This window comes from Equus asinus, chromosome 27 (genome assembly GCF_041296235.1).
Source record: "Equus asinus isolate D_3611 breed Donkey chromosome 27, EquAss-T2T_v2, whole genome shotgun sequence".
Taxonomy (NCBI): domain Eukaryota; kingdom Metazoa; phylum Chordata; class Mammalia; order Perissodactyla; family Equidae; genus Equus; species Equus asinus.
The window spans coordinates 34,441,298-34,460,285 of record NC_091816.1 but is presented as its reverse complement, the minus strand read 5'-3'; the positions used below and the strand labels follow the sequence as shown (position 1 = coordinate 34,460,285).

The window sequence follows — 18,988 nt, the reverse complement described above, 5'->3', positions numbered from 1 at the left end:
GGGAGGAGAATTGTAGTCATTTAGAATAGCTGCAACTAAGCCCTTTGATTTTGGAGAATTTTCTATAACCTAAATATATACATTGACTCAAGAATTACTTCTAAATTACTTCTATAACAAGAATTACTTTCTATAGTTCAAAATATGATTTTCAGCTAGTCAAAATAAGGCAACTGTTTTTTAAATGTGTTTGCTTACTTTAATAACAATACATCTACCATGTTACCACTGTGGAATGCAGTTCACTTTAGACAGAATTTCAGAAGTATGCCAAAGTTTGTGTCAAATGTCTGACCAAACCCAATTACTCAGGAGTCATCAATCACTGCCAACATGGAGTAATAGGTTTAGTTCAACATTTGTGAATTTTTCAGGGACAATAAACATCCTACACACATTTAAAAAGTGACCTTCATTCATTTTTGAACCTTTACTTTAAATTACTTAGTTCTACTTAAAAGTGACATTTAGGGGCCGGCCCTATGGCCAAGTGGTTAAGTTCATGTGCTCTGCTTCGGCGGCCCAGGGTTTCGCTAGTTTGGATCCTGGACACAGACACGTCACCACTCGTTAGCCCATGCTGAGGTGGTGTCCCACATAGCACAACCGGAAGCACTCACAACTAGAATATACAACTATGTACCAGGGGGCTTTGGGGAGAAGAAGAAACAAAATAAGATCGGCAACAGATGTTAGCTCAGGTGCCAATCTTAAAAAAAAGTGACATTTAAAATTATTCTAATATGACAACAGCAAAAATATCATTCTGCAAGTATAAAATATCTGAACTGTAAAACATAGGAGTTAAGTCATTTTCATATTTTGTTTCAAAAGGATGACTAGCTTATAGGCTTATTTTTAATGCGCTCACATTTTGGTTGGAGAGAGGCATGTTACAATTTTAAATTCCATACATGTTATTCTCAAGGGATCTGAAAGGATTCTTCAATAGTCAGTCCTAGAAAATTAACTACTCAAATGATCAAGGAGAAAGAGAGAGAAGTTGATTTATTTGATGGAAATCCCCCTCTCACATAACATCTACAGTCTACCGTTTTCTCAAGTACTGAAGTACTCCAGGTTTGGTGTAGAACTAATTTTATAGTAAGCATTTAAGGATGTGGAGATTCCATCACTATTTCATGAGCAGCTCTGGTGATAATGTATTATTTTCTCACTTGAGTGTCCTGAATGATCTAGTTTGTGAACCAGTCACTAATAGTTTGGACAAATCAAGCAGTAGGCAAATCAAGTCTGTAAGAGAAAAATGTACTATCTAAAATACCATGCTATTATCTAAAACATGCACTGCATAGCAGAACATATGCAAATGATTTATTTTCAATATCACATTTTAATTTGTGAGGTTTTAGTTAAATCAAAAAACACCAATCACACCAAGATAGCATCTTTTCTTCTATAGCTTGGGTTTTTTCCCCAGTATTGCTGTTCATGGAATAGCTCATACATAGTCATTGCTCCCACAAAATGTCTAGGGCTGCCAAACCCATGTGGACCTGGTCATTGGGCATGGTAATATTTCCTTGACTGTTTGATTTGTATAATCTATACAGTAATTGCTGCAAAACCTGTCATTTCAAGTGGCACAAATCCTTAATATTCACTATATAAGGAAAGAGAGTTGGGTCAAGTAAGAAGGTGGTTGGTTGAAAAATCTTCCAGCAGATAACAGAACACTTCATACTTCTACTGGCTTCTCAAGCTCTCAGGATTTTAGTACAGTCACTTTTTTTTAATTAAAAAAAGGAAAGAAAATTCATTCTAATCTAGTGTGTTTTTCTCTTCCCTATTCGCAGTCTCTTTGGAGAGAACATATTATGATATGGGATCAAGGGTGGGCCAATGGGTTCCTGACTCTTATATAATACAATTCTAAGAAAGCAAAACATTTTGTATTCAATCCTCATGGGATCTAGAGATCATAAAACAAGCCAAAATGAACAAACAAACCCATAGCACATGGAGAAAACAGGGGTGAGACATTTATTACGCCAAGTGACTCATACATGACGCTGATTTGAATTTGGGAATTAGTTCTGCAGAAGAGGAAATACTGCTTTCCATATAATCCACACTTTACGCACCCTACAAGTTGTCTCGCATGTTTGTAAAATGATTCAATATTTTAGTACTTTTTATTTTTTGATAATGCATCCTTTGCTCAGGAATCAGGGCCTAGCACATGATCGGCACTCAACATTGTTAAATATTTTCAAGTACACAGTAAAAATTATTGATGTGTTCTATTCAAGAAATGATACTTTCTAGAATTACAGAGAAATGTTATATGATTATCCATTCATGTGTTTAAAAGTTCTATATGTAAATGATATCTTGGACTTTACTGAAACAATGCTTAAAAACTCTAAGGAACAGACTATGTCAACAGAAATCTCTTCCTAGGCATAAAGAGGCAGTTTCCTTTCACCTCCACCTAGAATACCTGGTTTCCATAGCTTTCCATCTGTCCTGGGAAACTCCCAATTGATCCTCAAAACTTACTTAAAAGACTTCCTTCTTTGAAAAGCTTCACTTCTCCAGGCAAAATTAAACACTCTCTTCTCTTTCACAGTGCCTTGCTATCCCTCTGCTGCAGTCGTTGTGCACCACTGAAGTCACTTGTTTATGCATCTCAGCCTCCTCCTCCTAGACCAAATTGGAATCTCTGAAGACCAAGGCCTGTCTCTAGCTTTCTTTAAAGACAATATTATGAATAGTCTCATGGGGGACAATAGCAGCAATAATTAATAATTTCTGTGACAACCATTCATGAATTAACTCCTAATATGTGGAAAGAAACATGCTAAGTGTTTACCCACATATAATCCTCGCAAATATTATCCTCTGTGAGATAATCACTATTTTCTTTCTCAATGCAAAAAGGAGAAAACTGAACATGAACAATCACAGAGCTAGGAATCAACCCACATGTCTGAGCACAAACTCTCAATCATAGTACCATGCTGCCTAACAGTTTTTTTAAAAGAATATGTATTGAATGAATGATGAACTTGTTCATATTGATCGATTTGACTCAAACTTTGAGGTCTTACTGGAATATCATTTCCTCTGTTGAGTATGCCTTTCCGATCAGCCACTTCTCCTCTTACAGGTGATTCTAATTGCACTGTCTTCAGCATTGTTCATAAGACGGTATAACACTTAACACAGAGTACTGCAGTTATTTCCCCAGATTGTAAGAACCTTTAGAACTGGGGCAGTGTTTTTCTTCTTCTCTGGATCACCAGGGATCACCATCTTAATAAATATTTGTTGAAATAATTGGAAAAAAATTAAGTTCCTTAAATGTTCAATCACTAAAGGGCATGAAAATGTGGCTTTTGTTGTCCCAGTTGGTTTCATTCACACTTTAAGCCAGTGGCTGTGCATTAGAACTGTCTAGAGAGGGTTTAAAAATGCAACTTCCTCAACTCCATTTGTGGGCATTCTGACTGCATGGGTGGGACCCTGAAATATCTGCAAAAACACTTCCCTTGCAAGTGAAGTGGGAAATTGGGTCCTGTGACTGCTCAGATTCTTTCCATTGCTCTTAGATACTTTCTTTATTCATAAACATTCTCTTTAACCCTACAAGCAGGTGCAGCGGAGAAGCCCCCTGAAAGTCAACCCTTCTCATATCAAAACTCAATGTTGTTTTTTCATAGACTGCAATGTTCTAGTTTTGTTCTGATTTTTGTTACCGGTGCCCTGCATAGCAGCAGGTGCATATGGACATTTAATGAGCATTTAATGATATGCTGAGGATGATTTAGTGTACTGGACAGGTAATATAATGAATAATGGCTCCAAGTTTTGAGATGTTATCTCCAACTTTGGCTACAATCCACCTAAGTAACTTCAATAATCTGTCAGAAATTGTCACAATATTTTAAAAAATAAAAGCAACTGGGTTGTGTTGTTTCATTTTCCAACGTGGTCTGTTTTCTCCACATACTGATTATATTAGTTTACTGTTGCTGCAGAACAAATTAACACAAATGTTGCAACTTGAAAGAACCTGAGTTTATGATGTCAGAGTTTCCTAAGCCAGGAGTCTGGGCATGACTAGGAGGAGTCAAGTTGGCAGGCCATGCATCTCACTTGGGAATCAGGGTGATCTTCCAAGGAAGGTCATTCAGGTGTTGACACAATGCAATCCCATCTGATAGTAGGATGGAGGTCCCTGTCTACTCACAGCCATCTACTGGAGAACACGCTCGGCTCTTTGAAGCTACACACAGATGCTTCCTATGACCCCTATACACCATTCACACCAGGGATTTGCTTTATCCCAGGCACGTGTGAGCACATCAAGTTGATTTCCAATCCCCATCCAGTCTGAGGTCCATATAATGTAACTTAGTCTTGGGAGTGACCACCCCATCACCATTTGCCATATGAAGTAAGCAAATCAAGGGAACTGATATCCAGAGAGTTCCTTTTCAGAGGTTGTTTCCATACCCAACGGGAGGGAATATGAAGGGCTTGCAAGCTGTTTTTCAGGAATCATGGAGGCCATGATAGAATTCTCCTCACACTTTAATAGGGAGCTGTGCAATTCTAGAGCTCAAATTTTAACTTTAAGAGCTATTCCCCACTGAAGGTTATAAACTTGAATTTTACATACTCAAATTTTCTTCACTTTATGGTTTTACATGTAAAAAAATACAATATTTGATTTCTTCCATGCCTTGGTTGTTGTTTTTATTTAGAGATTCTAGCAATAGGCCTTGTCGAGAGGCTTGGAGATATGGCATTCTAAATTAGAGAACAATGACATTGAGGCAACCTGGAGTGAGTTTTTGTTTGACATACAAGAGAAAAAAAAGGAGAGTGGCTATTTTAACTTTTTCCATAAGCCCATTTGCCAACATGAGAAGAAATTAATCCTCAGGGTTATAAAATCCATAAACGGCTTTGATTTCTTTTTCTTGCAAAGAGTGTGCATATATTAAGAGTTTATGTGATTATTCTCCATCATTATTATATTTTACTAACCTCTAGGGATTTTCTCACCTTCAGCATTTGGCTCTCAGATTTTTTTCAACAACTTGTTCTGCTATCATTCTTCCATCTTCTATCCTGATGATGGCTCAGACTGAAGTTATGTCTGCTTCACGGACTGGAGGTTAAACATAAGACACTGAGGTCAGCTCACGTGGATTAGAATTCCAGCTCTGACACTTATAAACCTCTCTGTGCTTTATTTGTGTGAAAGTAATAGAATCTCTTTGTTTAGGTTATTGTAAAAGTTAAATGAGTCAATATGTGTAAATTATTTGGGACAGTACCTTACGCATTATAAACATCATATAAATGTTTACAGATATTTTGAGCTTCCATTCACATCCTCTTCACTTTTATCTCAATTTTCCTTTGGCTCAGTGCTGGATTGACCAAGACTTATATCCTCTATTACTGAGAATGGACTTTAGAATTCTTGAATGCGAGCTTTCTCCTCTATAAACCCAGCCTCATCTTGCTCTGTACTCCTACTATTTTGAACACAATGAACTAATTATCATCCTTTATTATCAACTTTATATCTTGCAGGTTTCTTGGTTATTCCTCAAAAGTAAATTTTGTTTTATTCTCTACCAACCCCTCCATCTCTGAAGTTTAGTTTTTCTTATTTTTATATGACCAACTCTAACAATACAAATTTTATGTTTTTCAAAAAATATTTTCCAATATTGAATGTTTTATAATTAAAACCCCACAAAACTCTAGGCAATATGTAACAGCAGAGAGGAAGAAAAAGGCTTTTCCCAATGATATCCATGGTTTACTTTTCGTTCATACTCCTAAACACAACCTTTACAGATTTATATTTACAGAAACATAATCATGTGATTTGTGTTCCTGTGAAGGCTAGTCTTTGACATAATTTTCTATCAGTGTATTTTTACTTGAGCCATACATCTGTATTATCATTTTAATTGTTGAATAGCATTTGGTTGCATGGGTGTACTACAATTTATTTAACCACACTCTATTATTGAGTCGTTCACAGTTTCTAACATACACATACACGCACCCGCACATGCGCACGCACATTCACAAATTCAGATTGATCATGCGCAAGCACAATATTACATATGCTAGATATTAGGTACTTCATCGTGGATTACTTCCTGAAAATCAATGTATAGAAGTGAGATTCCTGTGAATGTATTAGATACTTCTTCATCGTGGATTACTTCCTGAAAATCAATGTATAGAAGTGAGATTACTGTGAATGTATTAGATACTTCTTCATCGTGGATTACTTCCTGAAAATCAATGTATAGAAGTGAGATTACTGTGAATATATTAGATACTTCTTCATCGTGGATTACTTCCTGAAAATCAATGTATAGAAGTGAGATTACTGTGAATATATTAGATACTTCTTCATCGTGGATTACTTCCTGAAAATCAATGTATAGAAGTGAGATTACTGTGAATGTATTAGATACTTCTTCATCGTGGATTACTTCCTGAAAATCAATGTATAGAAGTGAGATTACTGTGAATATATTAGATACTTCTTCATCGTGGATTACTTCCTGAAAATCAATGTATAGAAGTGAGATTACTGTGAATGTATTAGATACTTCTTCATCGTGGATTACTTCCTGAAAATCAATGTATAGAAGTGAGATTCCTGTGAATATATTAGATACTTCTTCATCGTGGATTACTTCCTGAAAATCAATGTATAGAAGTGAGATTACTGTGAATGTATTAGATACTTCTTCATCGTGGATTACTTCCTGAAAATCAATGTATAGAAGTGAGATTACTGTGAATATATTAGATACTTCTTCATCGTGGATTACTTCCTGAAAATCAATGTATAGAAGTGAGATTACTGTGAATATATTAGATACTTCTTCATCGTGGATTACTTCCTGAAAATCAATGTATAGAAGTGAGATTACTGTGAATGTATTAGATACTTCTTCATCGTGGATTACTTCCTGAAAATCAATGTATAGAAGTGAGATTACTGTGAATGTATTAGATACTTCTTCATCGTGGATTACTTCCTGAAAATCAATGTATAGAAGTGAGATTACTGTGAATATATTAGATACTTCTTCATCGTGGATTACTTCCTGAAAATCAATGTATAGAAGTGAGATTACTGTGAATGTATTAGATACTTCTTCATCGTGGATTACTTCCTGAAAATCAATGTATAGAAGTGAGATTACTGTGAAGCACATCAAGCTTTTCTATATGTTGTTGTACTTTTACTAAAATATTATACCAATCCATGATCTGATGACAGTAGATATGAGAGGCTGTGTCACCTCCTCATGCCAACATTGAAAATTGTCATTCAAGTTAAACAGTGGTATTCTTCCTTTTCCAATAGGACTTGTACTTTGTCACCTACCTGTCACCCAGCTACGCTTACTAAAACCTGACAAGATGCTAAAGAAGTGCTGCGACTCACGACACACAAGGAAGCATCAGACCGAAGGCACTTAGTCTTTACAAAATTTTCCATTTATGTTAAATTAAAGTGATGCCAAATGGAGGAAAAAAATGGATCTAACACCATCATCATATGTGAAGGAAAAGAATAAGTCAAACGTTTCAGAAGATTATATTACTTATTTCAACATCTCTCTTAAAGCATTTTATCTAGATGACATGAAAACACTGAAACGGAGTGTTCGTGGTCTAAAACACCATAAACATTATGTGCTATTATTATCTCTGCATCAGAATTTTCCTGGAAAATTTTAACGTCTGACTTTTTTTCACATCTCACTCTTGAAAATTTTTTTCTGAGTGCTTTTTTGTCATTTTCAATCTCCTTCTGGGATAGTGGGTTAAAGAATAATTTCCCCAAATATGGTAAGACAACATAGTTTTCTGTGGGAGAGACTGTGAATTTTAAGAATCTACTTTTTTGGCCTTTACACAGATTCTTTTATAAGATTTGCCTCAAAAAAGAGATTCTTGGGTGATGTCAGGAAAATGGCAGACTAGGGCAGCTCTAAGCTCTCATTCTTCTACAGAAACACTGAAAGAAAACAAGCAGATCACCTTTGTCAGAGCTCTGGGAACAGTCAAAGGTTTACAGCAAACAAACAAAAGCCCAATCAAGGCAAAAAAACCCCTTCAAAATAGTAGGAAAGATTTGTGGCGTTTTTACTTGCCCTTGACCCAACTCCTTCCTGGGACAGTGGCAACGCATCTCCCTGTTCCCTGCCTTGAACCCAAAGGAGCAGAGCAGACTTACTTGAAAATTGTTGTGTAGGGCTCTCTAATCTGTCTGAGGGATACCTGAAGGAATGACTCAAGAAGCCTGTCTTGTTTCAACCAAGGTAGAACTCAGATAAGAAAAGCAGCAGGCACTGCTCATTTAAGCATAAAAAGCTCGTAAGAGACTTTAAATCAACTATGGTTACAAGAGAGCAGGAAGGAAATTATAGTAATAAAAGATTCAACAGACATAACGATTATAAACATTTATATACCTAACAGCAGACACTCACACTGAACAAAGCAAAAACTGACAGAATTAATAGGAGAAATGGACAATTTTAAAATAACGGTTGGAGACTTCAGTTCCTCACTTTCAATCATGAATACAACAACTAGACCGGACGGTAAGTAAGAATATAGAGGAATCGACTGACACAAGACGCCAACTAGATCTAACACACACGTGTAGAACTCTCTCCCCCAAAATAGCAAAACATACATTTTTCTCAAATTCATAGAGAACATTCTCCAGGATAGACCTTATAGTAGATCAAAAAACAAGTTTTAATAAATCTAAAAAGGTTGAAATCATACAAAGTATCTGGTAATAATAGAAGAAAACTAGACATTAATGGCAGAAAGGAATGTGGGAAATTCACAAACATAAGGAAATTAATACACTCTTAAACAATCAATGGTTCCAAGAAGAAATCACAAAGGAAATTAGAAAATGACCTGAGACAAATGAAAACATAAATGGAACACACCAACTTCTGGAATTCAGTGACACACAGAGACACGCAGGGGAGAAGGCCACGCGAATACGGAGGTATCGATTGGATGTGTGCTGCAACAAGGCAAAGAACACCTGGAGCCACGAAAAGATGGAAGAGGCAAGGAACGTTCCTCCCATAGAGCCTTTCAAGGGAGGGCGGCCCTGCAACACCTTGATTTCAGACTTCTGGTCTACAGAACAGCGAGGAAATACATTTCTGTTGTTTTAAGCACCCCAGTTTGTGATTTGCCCTTTCAGGTTCCAGGTTAAACCCCTTGAATGACAAGTGGTCGGCTTCTGTCAAACGACCAGTGACTTTTCTTTGATTCCTCTACCTATTACAACTTATATCTTCCTCTTTATTTTTCACTGTATCAAAACTGTCTCGGTTTACCCGCTACTAGGGAATGGCCCAAACATAAACTCTGTTTCCTGAAATTGCAACATCATCATTAAGCCTTTGGCGTAAGATTTAAAGTGAGGATATGGTCTGTCTTAATTCTATTATGTCTTTGAAGTTCTACTCATCAAAATGTGTAGGAAGTAATAAAGTGGTTATAGGCTTTATTCCATTATCTTACATGATAAATTCATTGAAATAAAACAGCATCAACAATAATGCCAGCTACTCAATCGAGTCCATAACGTTTAGATCCACCAGTCTCTTAAAACAGCTTTATTAGAACATTTAATAGATCAGCATTTCCAGGTCTCTGGACGGATTGAAAATTTAGAAGAAGATATATTTAAAAAAATATATACAGGTATTGCCATAATCAAATCCTAATCCTCTCCATGCAATAAGAAATTTTCCCATGAGGAAGAATACAAGCTAGGTGTCACCTACCACAAGTTGGTAATATGCTAAAAGGTTATACGTCACATTTTCTTCCCCAAGTTCAAACTCTGGATCACCACTTTCCATTTGTCCCAACAAAATGAGCAAAGATGCAAGGAACAGAGTGCACACACCTTGTATTGGTCAGAGTTTACTCATGGAGAACCAATTTCACTCCACCTGGTTTAAACAGAAAGAGATGAATTATAAAATATTAAATGGCATGCAGAAGTTTCGGGAATGCCAAAGAGACAGATGCTGGGCTAAGTTTCTAGAAACAACTCCAAAAATCTTATCACAGATGTGTTGCCAGGTGAGCTTCCGCTCTGCCACTGTCACAGAGCTGCCTCTGCTATGTTGGAAAGCCTTCAGTACAGCTTCCAGCTCCTGAACCACACAATTCCTCTTTCAATTCATATCATCACATAATTCAGTTCTGAATGTAGAACCCAAATAACACATACACTCTGAAAAGGGGTCTGGTCACTGTGAGAAATAAGTATTGTTTAAGCCATTCATTCTATGGTATTTTTATTATAGCAGCCCAAACTGGCTAAGAAAATATGCAATTGCCGGCTGCAAATAACTACAGTTTTATTTCTTCCTTTCCAATCTGTCTGCTTTTTATTTCCCATTCTTGTCTTACTGCACTGGCTAAAACTCCCAGCACTGTGTGGAATATGAGTGGTGACAGCAAACGTTCTTGCCTTATTTCATCATAGGAAAAAAGTATTCAGTCTTTCAAAATACAAAATCAAGTATGATGTTTGCTGTATGTTTTGTGGATGTTTTTTATCAAGATGAGAAAGTTCCCCTCTATTCCTACTTTTCTGAGAATTGTTATCATGAATGAGTGTTGAATTTTATTAAAGGCTATTTCCACATTGATTATATGGTCATGTGATTTTTTTCTTCTTCAGCCTGTAAATATAGTAGATTAACACTTGATTGATTTTTGAACATTAAACCAGTTTTGAATCCATAGGATAAACTCTATTTTATCAGGCTATATAATTCAGTTATATAAGGGTTATTTCTGTTTACTAGTATTACATTAATGATTTTTACAAATAGATTTATAATAGATTTCATAATAGATTTTGGTCTGCAGTTGTTTTTATGTTTTTATTTTGGGTTTTTTGGTGTCTTATTTATCTGGCTTTGGTATTAGGATAAGACTAACTTCATAAAGTAATTTGTGAATTATTCACTCCTAATTTCTGGAAGAGATTGTGAATTGGAATTGGAGTCAATTATTCTTTAACATTCTGGTAGAATTTTTTAGTGAAAACATCTGGCCTAAGAATTTCTTTCTTGAGTTTTTTTTTTTTCAAGAAGGAATTCAAATTCCTTAATAGATGTAATAGAACTATTCAAATGATGTATTGAGCCATGTTCTATGACCTACAATACCATGTATCTTGGTATGTATCCATGAGCATTTTAAAAGGATATGCTGTTCTTGTGTGGCAAGTTCTATAAAAGTCTATTAGATCCTTTGGTTGATGATGTTGAGTTCTTCTATATCCTTGATCACTTTCTGTCTGGTTCCATCCAATGTCTATGGTGGATGTTCAATTCTTCAGGTATAACAATGGATTTATCCATTTCTTCTTTCAATTTTTGCTTTACATATGTTGGAGCTTTGTTGTTTGATACATTCATATTTAGGATTGCTATATATTCTTGGCAGATTTATTTTTTAATCATTATATAATGTTTCTCTCCAAATTTGGTAATTTTCTTTGTTCTGAAGTCAATTCTATTTGGTATTAATTTAGCCATTCCTGCTTTTTTATTAATTTGTTTTCAATTCTTTTACTTTCAATCCTTTTACTTTTAACTCACCAATATTATAACATTTGAAGTAGTTTCTTCCAGACAGTTGGATCATGTTTTCTAATCGACCCTATCATCTATGTGTGTTAATCGACACATTTAGACCTACTTACATTTAATGTAATTAATGATATATTAGGGCTTATGTCTGACAGTTTATTTGTTGTTTTCTATTTTCTTTCTCTGTTTTTTTTTTTCTGCTCTCCTGTAGGTTATTTGAATATATTTTAGAATTCAATTTGATTCATCTGTACTGTTTTTATGTGTATCCCTTTGCATAGTTTTTTAGTCATCACTCTGGGTATTACATTGTAAATATACAACTTTTTACTATCTACTGCTGTTATTTTACCAGTTTGAGTGAAGTATAAAAATCTCACGTCCAAATAGATCCTTCTATGCTTCTCCATTTATAATATAACTTAGCATTTCTCCTCTATATAGTTAGTGTTAAAACTTTTCCTTCAACTAAAAAATACAGTTTAGAAACATCAAAAGGAGAAGGAACATACTGTGCTTACCCATAGTTTTCCTTAGTGTGTTCTCTGTGTTTTTCTTTTGTTTCGTGATGTTCTGAAATTTCTTCTTTCATTGTTTCCCTTCCGTTTAGAGAAGTTTCATTAGCTATTCACTTAGGATAGGTCTTCTGGTGTCAAATCTCTTAGTTTTCCTTTACCTAAGAATCTCTGGATTTCCCCCAATTCTTGAAGGAAATTTTCATTGGATATAGGATTCTGGGTTGATAGTTCTTTTATTTCAGTACTTGAAAAATACATTGTCACTTCCCTACAGCCTCCCAGATTTCTGATGAGAAAAATATTTTCATCTGAATTGTCATTTTTATCTCACTCCTTTCAAGATTTCTTTCTTGAATTAAATAAGAAAATATAACATTCGTGCAAAGAAACAGAAAATTCCAGAAAGAAAAAGAAGATATCAACTGGAATCAAGTGGAAATTTTCAAACTGAAAGTGTAATAACTGAAATTAAAAACATTCAGTGGTTGGGTTCATAGCAGAATGGAGGGGATAGCAAAATGAATCAGAGAACTTAGAGAAAGAAACATAGAAATTACCCAATATGATCAATGCAGAGAAAATAAACTGGACAAAAGTTAAGAGAGCTCGGGGGACCATAGAGATATAATGAAGATTAACACAGGTGTCACGACTCTAGGAAGGAAAGGAGAAAAAGTGTGAGACTGAAAAACTATTCAAAGAAATTATGACTGAAGCCTTCTCAAATGTGGCAAATGACAGGAATTACAGATGAAAGAAGTTGAACAAATTCTAAATAAGATAAACTTATCTACACTAAGATACACCATAGAAAACTTTTGAAAACTAAGGAGAACTATTGTCTATTTTTTAAAATTTAATTTGCATGTCATCTTCTCCAGGAGCAATCGCAAGTCATTGCCTCCCTCACAGACCAACAGATTAGATATTATCCCTCTAGACTTCCTTATGATCCTTATAACATTAACCATTCCTTAATATGACCTTCCATCAATTAGAAATAACTACAGTTGTAAAAAACAGAATATCTAACTGATATTTTCTTAAGCAATGATGACATTTTATTCTCATGCATAAAAATATAGAGTTAAGGAGTTTCAGCGTTTATGCAAATCCTGGTTAGCATTTTGGTGATTATCTTGACTGCTGCCCTAGTTGCAAGATGAGTGCTGGAGCTGTGGTCCTTACATCTTTAGATTAGCATCTCACACTTGCAGAAAAGAATGAAGAGAAAAAGAGGAATTTTCTTTTGTCAGGGAGAAAAACACTTCCCCAAAATCTTTCATCAGATTTTGACCAATAATTCATCAAGCTTCCAGGGAAGTTGTCAAAGAAGTATTTAGTTTTTTTCCTAGCTTTATTGTGAGAGGTGACAAAATAGACAACTTTGAGAATGGCTTTTGGATAGCCAGCCAAGGGTCAGCCACAAGCCTAATGACGCTAGACTTACATTTTTATTTAGAAATTTCTCTTCTTTATAAAACCTCTCAAGATACATATTAAGTACAAAATTTATAATGAATAGTTGAACAATAATAAAATATTTCTACCATTTGTGGAATGATTATGGGCCGGACGATGTTCAACCTAAATGATTAAAACACAGTATTTCACTTATCCTTGAGAGGTATGAATTACCATTTCTATTTTTGTCAGATATTCTGTTTATACAACTGTGGATGAATGAAGTTCGTTAACTTACCCAAAGTTAAAGAGTACATTAAAGGAGAAGTCATTCTTTGAACCCAGATATATTTGTTTTCAAAGGCACTTTTATTCTGTATCCTTTTTTTTCCCCTAAAGCCTAGCACAGCAACTGCAGCATGGTAAGCTTTGATAAAATTAGTGAACAAGTAGGAATGGAGTAAAAATCAGGCATGGATTTGAATGAAAGCAAAGGACAGAATGAATACGGAACATTTATTTTTGCTTGTTTATATTCTGTCATCCTGTGTACTGTTCCATTTCCTGCCATCACAATCCTATCTTACTTATTCTAAAATAATTTTATCACGTGGCTCAGAAAATTCAAAATGATGCTTACTTTTCTTATCTCTCCCTAGTCCATATAGTTGATGATTGCAAGGGTAATTTAAAGAGTATTCTTGGTTGGTGGATTTTCAACTGTAGACAAAAACGGATTGTATTTTTAGAGTGTTTTCAGCTTCAATCCAATTCTAACTTCTATCCCAATTACTTTCCTATTAAGCTTGAGCGATTCTAGTTTCAGATTTGAATGCTACAGTCAGCCAAATGGCTCTGGTTTTAAAGCACTCAATCTAATAGTGTATCTTGATGAGGGAAATGGGATCCCCTCTTTCATATATTGCCATTTTAGGAGCAGTCAATATATTTTCAGTTAATACAAATTATAAATCATGTAATATTTAATTTAAATTTGCTTATATTGGAGGCTGTGCATTTACAGTATGGCCAGCCTGACTAGGGAAATCACAAAACTTTATTTAATATCCATCTTCAATAAAAATTATTGAAGAAATACTTTTCTTCCATTTACTCTGAAATAAAAGTCTAACTCCATTGAAAAACATAATTTTCTCTCCCTTGTGACCAGCGATCCTCATCATCATTCCATCTTACATGTGCATAGCACTTTCTAAGAAGGATTCTGAGGTGTTATACAGGATCATACCTCCACATATAACATTTTGACGACAGTCTTTGGAAGCGCAAACACCTCTAAATTGACAAAGGCAAAACAATTGTCTTTTCTCTCCAGTGCATCATTGAACGAGTAGCTGTCTTTCATTCTCTACTTTTTTTAAAAAAAATAATGATGTTAGCTATAATCAGCTATGTTAACCAGGAAAGCCCTGTCAGAGCTTACTTTGTGCTAAATGTCTTAATGTTTTCTACATGTTAAACGGCAACCGGTGCACAGCATCCTTAAGGCTCCTTAGGCTGTGATTTATCATCCTCATTCCTCAGAGCATCTTTATTGTCCTATGATGAGGCTATCACCTGATTGATGGGGGACTCCCTTGCCTGCTCCTTCTCCCCATCCCCTTCAGGGAAATAATGCTTCTTACAAATCCCAAAGCTCTATTAATTCTGCCCAGGATGCCATTGCCTTCCAGATGGATGCATCCATTCTCAGAAGACTTCCCCCGCCCTCCTCTTCAGGCACTTAGCCCAGCTTCTCTTTTCTCTATTGTATTATTTTCTTTTCCTTTCATTTGTTCTATTAGTGAGTGAAACCAAAACAGCACTAAACCCTCCTAATTGCTCACATAGCCCTAAGCATAAACTCTCATGATGTAAATAGTAGAGGTAAAACTAAATGAAATAAAATATTACTCACTAAGAAACTAATACTATCAATCTTTGATGTTATAAATCAAAATGTTCAAAAATAACTTCAGTGTAAGCAGGACCTACTTGAATTTAAATATCAAATCACTGAATTCAACAAGAAAAATAAAATCTTATGTTTAAAAGGAGTGGAGTAAAGTTTTAGTTTTAGGACTGCTTTGACATAAACCCTGGAATATTAGCAGCATGTTACCAAGAAATAAAGCATTTTGTAACAATATTGGATTTTAACCAGTGAAATTAGGCATTCATTAAAATCTTGGCTATACTACTTGGAGACTAAAATTTGGACAATTCATTTAACCTTAGATTCTTAATTTTTAAAAAGATGAGCTTCTAAGAGAGAATTTTCCTTGCCCTTTTAAACTACTAGATATTAAACCTTTTACAATTATAAAACTATACTCCAGAAAAATAAGACTATTTCGTTACAACCTATATGTGCATATGTGTGTGTGTATATAGATATATATAATAAATATACACATAATGTTTTTAGTAATTTGGGAACGTTGTTTGTCAAAATTCAGAAAATATTTGTTTGCATGAATGCACTTGAAAAGAAGACTACTGAAAATATACATTCCAATAAAAAACAAAATGACAAAATTAGAGTTCATTCCACTCTAGTTTTGGAACATTGAAACATTCACCTTGAATCTAAAAGGTTGAAATAAATAGCAATGATTTTTCCTCTTGTAATACGTACTGGCTGATTCTGTTTAGTTTAAGTGGTTGTGACTACTCATCAAAGGTATTTATGCACCTCCAACTTTGGATCTGCTCGTTTGACCATGTGCAAATGACAGATTTCAGATTGAAAGGTAACAGCAGTGTAAATGAGGAAACAATCTAATGGAAAGAAGAAAAAAAATTATGACCAAGCACAACGTGGCTGATAGTAAGCTGATAATTTATTCTCAAAGTCTTGCCTCGTATGTTTGCATATTAAACACTCTAAACACAGCTACTGGGAGGCGTTCTTTCTTATTTTCATCAGACTATCAGTTTTTAATAATATGCCTAGGAAATGACTGCTTATTGCTTGGTTTATTCATCATGGTTTGTGTCTGTATATGACTGACTCTCTCTGCTCTCTGACCCTACCTAGCTTATTGAGAGGATACTAAGAGTCCAGGAGGGAATAAGAATGCATCCTTACAAGGATGTGTAGCTGTTGTGCACAGAAAATGTCAGTATAGCCTAAACTGGAGGGATCATGTTTAATTTACACGCCTCATTACTCAAATGGTAAGTATAATTTACTCTTAAAAAATTGTACTGGGATATTTTTAAAGTAGATTACATCTTTTGTTCATTCTTTCCATGTCCTGATTTTTTTTTTCTTAACTACAAAACATTGATCTTTCTGTTGATAAACACAAGTTCAACATAAATCAGATGACAGGTACATCAAAATTCAGTTTGGTTCAGATAAAAATCACTCTCGTGCAAAATATTTATTGCTTGAAATTAGATTGTAAACACATATCCCTTACTTAAAGAATAAAGAAATGTCCATTTTTATATCTTAGTAGAGTAGCAACCTATAAATTATCTCCTTTAAAAATATAGATGATTGGATCTTAGAAGGGGTCCTATTGACATGATTTGTAAACTGATCCTTAAATCATTATTGCTTTGTCATCTATTGTGATTAATGGGGTAATATGGCTCAATTTAGATTTTTTGAATGAAAATTCTGCTTTTGATTAATTTTCAAGTGTGAGTACAGTGAAATTACCCAAAGTTCATCATTTAAAGACACCCAGGATACAAAAGTAAGGAAGAAAAATTCTGACTTTAATGTTCTATTTCCAATGTTTCAGTCCTAGCTTTATCATATCTTATAATCTTTCTAGTCAACTAAATTTGGAAAATTACAGTTTCTTCATCTATTAAATAGAGGTAATTTTTATTACTTTAAAGATTAAATTATTTATGTGGAAGTGAGCACAATAGTAATACTACAAATATGATATGTTGGAAAGATTGAAAGCTTCATTCATAAACATTTTACAATAGTATCAGATGCTAAGAATTTACCCAAATGTGGTGATAATCAAGGCCTAAAAGAACAGCATTGTTATCCAGCTACCTGTGTAGGATTTGATACTCTCTGGATTATGGAGTGGTAAGATCAGAATTAGTAGGCCAGAAACCATTCTACAGGGATTTTCAATATATTCAAGAACCTCTTATTTATATTATTCCATTTATTAGTTAGACATTATTCATTGTATATTTTGAGTGCATTTTAAGTATAGAGAAAGAAGGAGCATGAAGATTTGGACAAGCAAAATAGCTAGATAAATCAGAAGTGATCCACACCAACTGTACCCAAGGAAGAATGTAAATGTTGCAAAACCAAGATAACGAATATTAGATTTTTTTTGCCTCCTTTTCTTTTTTTTTTTCCTGCACCCAAAAGTCATGTAATTATTTAAATTGTTTAAAGTGTCCACAGATAAACATGGAAACTTGCTCAGGTTAAAAGAAAAAATACACAACAATTAATAAGTCTATCAATATTAAGTTCCTTTTTGGATTTTCAATAGGCTTTCTCACTGTGTTCTCACCATGACACTGAAACAGCTGGGAAGGATTGTATGATCCATGGTTTCAGTTGAGCAAAATGGACCCAGGATTATGCAGTCAAGGCAGAATTGGACCCCAAACCTCCTGACTCCAGGTGTAGTGTTCCTTAAAAGCATTGAAAAGGATGGACTCTGAGTTAGTCTACATTAGGCGTACTTTTTTTAGTCTATCTTTGCCAATTCCTGCCTTTGCATTTATAAATTATTCAGTACAAATGGGTATATGCCACGCTATTTTGTATTGATTTCCTCAGCAATATTATTTCCTCTTACCAGGTCTCTATTCCTTCATTTTGAGCATTTATCACAAGTTGTAATGCCATCTTCCAAAGGCCAAGTAGCTACTCTTAGAAAGAGCAGTTATCAATATTTCAGAATCGTAATTAGTTCATAGAGAGGAGAGCCCACGAAGGGATTATCTGCCTACTTATCTCTTTAAATATCAATAGATTAATACATGGTTTGGAGCATTCTTTTTTGGAATTAGATGACCATGATTTTAACACACAAAGGAAGAGATGAAGATTTTGGGGGTGGAGATGGGGTTTATTAGTGCTTTTCATGCCTTTTACTGTCCTCAGTTGCTGAAGCTTTCATTCTTTCACTCATCATGTACTATTTTATTTAAGAAGAAACTATATACTTGGATCTTAGGTGATTTGGGAATCTGGTATTTTCCATTTGTGTGAGCTGTTCCTCTTGATTTAACATTTATACCTCATTGACTTTCAAAGGAATGATTTTATAAATTTAGTGATTCTTAATTTATAGGTACATTTCTTCTCTTATGTCTTGATATTTTGTACAAGGCTTGCTTTGGGCAAACCCCAGCATTCCTCTGAGACTCATTTTGTTAATTTCT

At 34.6% G+C, this 18,988-nt stretch overlaps 1 long non-coding RNA gene across 1 annotated transcript in view; it reads right to left on the bottom strand.

The window, feature by feature from the left end:
* Positions 1-18,988, bottom strand: part of LOC123281450 (uncharacterized) — a 264,300-nt gene that overhangs the window by 55,331 nt on the left and 189,981 nt on the right. Inside the window, exon 4 of the long non-coding RNA XR_011498909.1 lies at positions 5,038-5,143. This is a non-coding gene — a long non-coding RNA (uncharacterized lncRNA). The remainder of the gene's footprint in view (positions 1-5,037; positions 5,144-18,988) is intronic.